Source organism: Felis catus, chromosome D3 (genome assembly GCF_018350175.1).
Source record: "Felis catus isolate Fca126 chromosome D3, F.catus_Fca126_mat1.0, whole genome shotgun sequence".
NCBI classification, from domain to species: domain Eukaryota; kingdom Metazoa; phylum Chordata; class Mammalia; order Carnivora; family Felidae; genus Felis; species Felis catus.
In genome coordinates, this window is record NC_058379.1 from 10,962,991 (window position 1) to 10,970,010 (window position 7,020).

Sequence of the window (7,020 nt, forward strand, 5' to 3'; positions counted from 1 at the left end):
ATGTTTGGGAACCTGTCCAGCACGTGGGACAGCATTTCTAGTAGTTAGCTGCTGTCAATGGGTCTTATTTGGAGCTTTTTTTTTTTTTTCCTCTTTATAAAGAAACATGTCTCTTTGAGCATTATTCTTGGGCCCTAGAATGGATCAGAGTAGGAAGGCGACCTGCTTGGAGTCATTAAAGGGCCTTCCTATAGCCAATCCTGTTGCTGGGGCTGACCCGGTTTCAGATGGCGCTGGTTCCCAGAGACCTTATCTGGGCCACTGTGGTCAGTTTCACCTTTCAGGGGAACCATCCTTTACGTAACAGAATGTTCTACAGAGACATCTCTCCAACCCACGATGGTCGATGGCACCAGGTGTTAAATGCCCTACTGGAATGTGCCGTTAAGATAATTCTCCTGGTGAATCCCTTTGTTAGGTTAATGAGCACTCCCTAATCTCTACGCCTTAAAAAAAAGTCATCAAGTCTTTTCAGGGGCCAGATACTGTGCTCTGCAGTGCGGTGATCCAGATGATCCACGTAAGCACATCATGTTTTCGAATGCTCTGAACGGCACTAGGAGGCAGACCCCGTTTCGCAGGTGGAGATACTAAGGGAAGGAAAGTCACACGGCTGGTGTCAGAGCCCATCGCCCAGATTCGTACCTGGATCTGAAGACTCGGACTGAATTTCTGGCCCCAGTGCTAATGGGCTTTCTTTGTGCGTGTGTGTGTGTGTGTGTGTGTGTGTAAAATATAAACAAACCTTACAATGTAATATGAGCTGTCCAAGAAAATCCTCTGTAAAGTAAACACACAGATGTGACTTGGGACGAGAGGAGACATTTCTCTCCACGTGGTTCCCCCCCGTTGGTGCATCTCGTCGACACACAGTTGCAAAGATCGTGGGATGAAATTGAAGTGGGACAGAGCCTCCCTCCCCCTGAGCAACGCCAAGGTGGAGTGCCTCCTCCCTCTCCTTGAGTTCTCCTCTCTTTGGCTCACTCACCACTCATTTCCTATCCAGCACTCCGGTGTTGCTTGTCGTTAGCCGAAACCCCAGGAGCTGGTAAGCTTGGAAGAGCACGACTGAGCCGTATTTATCTGTCTCTTCCTCACCCACCTCTTCTTGTGATTTCCTTACGTCAGATGGTTTGGGTACAGGTGTTCTGAATGAATGAACGAACAGCTAGGTGACCCCAGAGTATCTGTCCCTAGATATCTGTAACAATCCCCGATTACAATTCATCTGCTAATATGTCCGCGTAGAGCGGGCTTGATTATAATAGAGCAGGCGCTATTGACATCTTGGGCTGGATACGTCTTTGTCGTGGGGGGCTGTCCTGTGCATAAAAGGATGCTAGTTGGCCTCCTCTGCCTTTCCTCCTAAATGCCATGAGTATGACAGCCCCAGGGGTCTCTAGATATTGCCAACTGTGCCCTGGGGTGCAAAATCACTGTCACTTAAGAACTACTGATCTAGAGGGGTGCCTGGGCGGCTCAGTTGGTTAAGCGTCCGACTTCGGCTCTGGTCATGATCTTGCAGTTGGTGGGTTCAAGCCCCGTGTCGGGCTCTGTGCTGACAGCCTGGAGCCTGTTCTGGATTCTGTGTCTCCCTTTCTCTCTGCACCACCCCCACCCCCCGTTCGCACTCTGTGCTTCTCTCTCTCTCAAAAACAGATAAAACATTGGAAAAAAAAAAAAAACCACAACTACTGATCTGGAGCCAGGTCTGCCAGACTTGCCTCAAGCCCTGGGAAGCCTCAGGATTCCAGAACCCGTCCTGTCCTCTTTGAACAAAATACAGTAATACCGAGAGATCCTACTATGGGACAGAGCCTGTGCTGGGTTTGGGAGGTGGTGTTTATGAGGGTAAATTAGACGTGCGCAAAGTGCCTCCTTTTGTTGGCTCACTCGGTAAACCTGTATTGGTCACCTACTGTGTGCCAACCCCTGTGCCAGAGGCTGAAGTTGCCTCTGTGAATGAGGAGCACCCCACCCCTACCCCAGCTCCCAAACTGCCTCACGGCCTGGCAAGGGAGACCCACCATCAACTCGAATTTGCACACAGCGTCTACACATTACTACTGAACATCAAAGGAAGAAGAGGTATGGACTGTTGGGCTGTCCTTCCTTCCTTCCTTCCTTCCTTCCTTCCTTCCTTCCTTCCCTCCTTCCTCCCTCCCTCCCTTCTTCCTTCCTTCCTTCCCCTTCCTTCCTTCCTTCCTTCCTTCCTTCCTTCCTTCCTTCTTTCCTTTCCCCTTCCCTCTTTCCTCCCTCCCTCTCTTCCTTCCTTCCTCCTTCCTTCTTCCTTCCTTCCTTCCTCCCTTCCTTCCCTCCCCCAAAGCTATACCAGCTTGAGTGCTTTTGTTTTAGGCGGCTCACTGTCTTCATTTGCAAACCGGGAGAAAGAACACTGATAAAAGCAACGACTCAGCTCCAGGAGTTCTGGGGATTAAATGAGATGATAAATGTAAAGTGCTTACTACAGTGCCTGGTCCAAGGTAAGTGCCCAATTAACGATGGCTGCTATTCATGATCAGGGATGAAATATGTAGTAATAATACGAGCAGCACAAATTTCTTGAATCATTTTTGAAATGCATGCATGGAAGTGCCTTGTCTCCAAAAAGCGATCAATAAATATTTACATAATAGAATCATGCCCTTATTAAGAAAAATAAGAAGGAGGGATCCCTCAGAATAAAGGGGCAGAGTGTGAGCTCTGTTACCTGGACAAGATTCTGTTCTAAGGCCGGTGGGCGTGTCTACGCTTCTTCCCCTTTCTCTCCCCTTCTACCCACCACTGTTAACCGGGGGCTCTGTTCCTCCCTCCCCTTCTGGGAAGCCCCCTTTACATCGGTGGTTCTCGGTCAGGGGTGATTTTGTCTCCCAAGGGACATACAGCAATATCTGGGGACATGTCGGCTGGCCCGACCAAGTACAGCGTGCTACGGGCATGGAACAGGTAGACCAGGGATGCTGTTAAACATCCTCTCGTGCACAGGACCATTTCTTCCAACCCCAGATTTACCCCAAATCTCAGTAGTGTAAAAGTGGAGAAACCCTGCCTTACGTCCTATGGTTGGGAGAAAGCCCCCATTCCAGTGCCTGGGATTAAGGCCCTGAGACCCAAGCCCCTGCACTAGAGGCCCCTACTGTGGTGTGTGTGTGTGTGTGTGTGTGTGCACCCACACCCAGGCAGGCCCAGCCCACTCTCTCCTGAGCCAATCGGTAGCCCCAGCTGGTCAGATCCCCAGGGTCCAGTAGCCACACGGGCTTCTCCGGAGGGCTCTCCTGGCAGACAAGTGTCGTGGAAATGTCTTGGGGTCTCTTTGCCTCTCTCCTTCTCTCTGGGAAGCTTCAGGATTTTTGAGGCCTCGTGAAACCAGATCCGAGAAGGTCTTCGCTTTTAAAGATGCCGTCGGGGCTCTCTCTGGAAGGAGGTGACCCAGCTGTTGCACACAGGTCTCTACGGACCATGTCCCTGTGGAATCTGCAGGTGAAGCGGGGCACGGGTGACCAGGTGGTCTGGCACCGGATCGGGAGCTCTGAGGGCATCAGAAGTTCTGTGGTCCGAAAGGTCTCCCAGCCAGCTCTGATTCAATGCGAGTCATTTCTACCTCTTGGGGCTCTTTTGGAAAGTAAACAGCAGCCACAACAGCTCAGCTGATGATTGCATGTCCTGGGGACTACGCGTCTTTGAGGTAGGTGCTACCATTCTACCCACGGCACAGATGAGGAAACTGAGGTGCGGAGAGGCTGGGCCACTTTTCCTGGATGTTACAACGTCTCACTTGCAAAGCCAAGATGGAATCTGGAGCTGTCTGATGCTAACTCAGCAAGACACTCTCCCAGCAGGGACGCTTTTGTCTGGTGGACCTCATGTTGCCAAACGCTGCCACTCTCTTGCTGTGTGAGCTTGAGGGAGTCCCTCTACCTCTCTGGGCACCGGTCTGTGAGGTGGACCCAGTGGGTCGGCTACCCCAGCCCTGCATGGACTTGACTGGGGTGTGTTTCTTTGAGCCGTTGTTTCTCCACGGTGGATAGCAGCGCCCCTTTTCTGGTCTCTGATCTCCACGAAGTTCGAGAGGAGAGAGGACAAGGGAGCAGCGTACCCCGCCCCCTTCCTCGATGAGATGCGATGCTTTCCGTGTGATGCTTTCCGTCCTTCATTATATCATCACTACCGCTTTATAGACATCTGAGGCCTGGGACAGATGGCTGTTTTGGTATCTCCCACGTGGTAGCAAAAAGGGCCGGGATAGAAATCCAGATTTCCAGAGGGCCTCCCGGGCCATGGGCATTATTCAGTCAATGGTTTGTGTCTCCCCTCCGCCAGCGATGTCTCCTCTCCGCCTCGTCGAAGGGTCAGACACTTACTGTCGAGCCTCCTCCCCCATCAGGGCACTTTGTGAGGGGTTGGGGAGCAGGAAGATGAATCAGACTCAGTTCTGGCCCCAGGAGTTCAGTTGGAGAAGATTAAATATGAAACCAGTAAAAGATACGAAATGCCCCCCGGAAGGAAGGGTTTGCCGTGACCGAGCTCATCAGTGTAGATAAATAGAGTGACTGCTGATTGTACGTGTTCCCTGGAGAAGTTTAGAAGTGGAAGAGAGGAGGGTTCCAGTTTCCGCTCCAGTGAAAAAGCTCCCCGCCCCTCCCTAGCTGTGAGGGTGTGGGCAAGTCACTTTACCCTTCTGTCCTCCTCATGGCTTTTCTAATCTGAGACCCTCAGGGTCCTCAGAGGCCAACTTTGGAGAGTGTAGACAGGGAAGATGAGCCCGTGTTGGGGACAAGACACCCTCTGCATCCGGAGGCCTGGTTCTGCCTTTGGATTTGCTGTGTGGCCTTGGGAGAGTTCCTGAACCTCTCTGTTGCATGTCTCAATCTTTGAATTGGGAATTATGTGTCCCCAGCCTTGGGGACGTTGGCCAGAGCTTCCTGGAGCACAATGTCGGGGCTCTCCGAGATGTAATGATTAATATGTGGCAGGCATTGGGGCGCCTAGGTGGCTCAGTTGGTTGAGCGTCCGACTTCGGCTGAGGTCATGATCTCACAGCTCGTGGGTTCGAGCCCCGCATCGGGCTCTGTGCTGACAGTTTGGAGCCTGGAGCCTGCTTCGGATTCTGGGTCTCCCTCTCTCTCTGCCCCTCCCCCGCTCATGCTCTGTCTCTCTCTCTCTCTTTGTCAAAAATAAAGAAACATTAAAAAAAAATTAAATATATGGCAGGCATGGAGTTCTGTTCCCTCCTGAGGGCAAAGTGACCATGAAGAGGGTTGGCCAACCAGAGGCCGCCTCTTCACCAGGAATGGAGCCCAGTGGGGGAGTCATGGGAGGGCTTGGCGGAATGGGCCCATGGGAATTTAGCGCTGCTTTCCATACACCGTTCGCACCTGAGGCTTGGATGGAGGCGATGATACCCCACCACCAAAGAAGTAGATGTCCCTTGAGACTGAGCTTCCGCCTGGAGAGAGAAATCAGCAATGGGCCAATCGACAAACATCCGTTAGGAGACAAAGATCTGTGAGGCCTCGCGGGTGGGTGGCCTGCTGGGGACGATGCAAAGATCCTCAGGGATCTCATAGTCTCGTCAAGGGTCTCGCAGCTCGAGGAGAAGAGCTCGGAGACCCGGCTCCTGGGCATCAGCTTCGTCTACCCAGCCGCCCGCTGAACAGACTCCCCGCGGTGGGGGTGGCTACAGACCCCTCAGCGTGATCGGTACTAACCGGTCACCTTCTCCCTCCCTTACCTGCTGCCCCTTCCGGGTACCGCTGTCCTCCCGGCCGCCCCAGCCAGAACCCTAACCCTAACCCCACAACCCCTCCCGAATCCCGCCCAGTCTCTCACCTGCCTGTGACCTGCCTGGACACAAGGCTCCCACCCCTCCTCTTCCAATTCATTCCCACGCCGCCCCCCCCACCCCAACCCCTGCCAGAGTGATTTTGCTGTAGAACACAACGGACCAGGTGACTCCCATGCTTGAAAGCTTCCGGGTGCTTCCCCATTGCTGCCAGAACAAAATGCAGTGTCTCAGCTGGTTTCCAACCCCCTGTCTCCCTGCCCCCCCTCCCGCCGCCCCCCCGCCTCCACTTACTTCCTCTCTTGCCTCCTCCCTCCCTACAGTCCAGCCATCCTGAGCTTTGACTGGATTCGCCAACACACTCTGTCCCTTTCTGAGCCTGTTTCTTTCTCCTTAACTGTTTTTCCTCCCCGACTTCCCCCTGCTTCTCTTGCCTTTCAGGTCGGCTCTCAGACACGTTTCCTCCAGGAAACCTTCCTACTCCCCAGACCCCCTGTGGACTTCCCCACAGGGCTCTGAGCTCCTTGAGGGCTGGGGCTGGTCTCAGCATCCAGCCCCGCTGCGTGGCTCCTAGTGGATGCTCAATAAATAGCTGGGGAATGAATGCATGCCGGGCAGAGAGAGCCAGGGACCAGGCCTCATCAGGAGGTGGGGAATCTGAAGATTTTGGCGGGGGGGGGGGGGAGCGGATTTTTTTGGGTCTAGTTTTATTTAAATGCAATTGGTGTGTGATGAACTGCACATATTTAAAGCGTACGATCTGATGCGTTTGGACACATGCACCCACCTGTATACACCGTCACCGCGATCAAGAGACTGAGCACGGCCGTCGGCCTTTAAAGCGACCACACGTCCTTTTATGACGCTTCTTACCAAGCCGCCCCTCCCCGACTGCCACCCCCCCCCCCCCCCGCAACCACCGCTCTGCTTTCTGTCCCCACGGATGAGTTTGCGTTTTCTAAAATTGTATGCAAACGGAGCCATGCGGTATGTAGTCTTTTGTGTCTGGCTTCTTTCAGTGCGCCTACAGGGTCTCAGCTGAGTCTGAGCTGGGCTGGGAAGGACGGGGTCTGAGTCAGAGAGGAAGCGGAAGGCATTTTAGGGGAAGAGACTAGCGTGCCCAAAAATCCAAAGGCGGAGAAATGCAAGGTAACGAGGTGAGGCTACGCCAAGCATCACTCGCTCGCTCGCTCACTCACTCATCGAACGTCTGTTGAGCTCCAGCCACATGGTAGGCA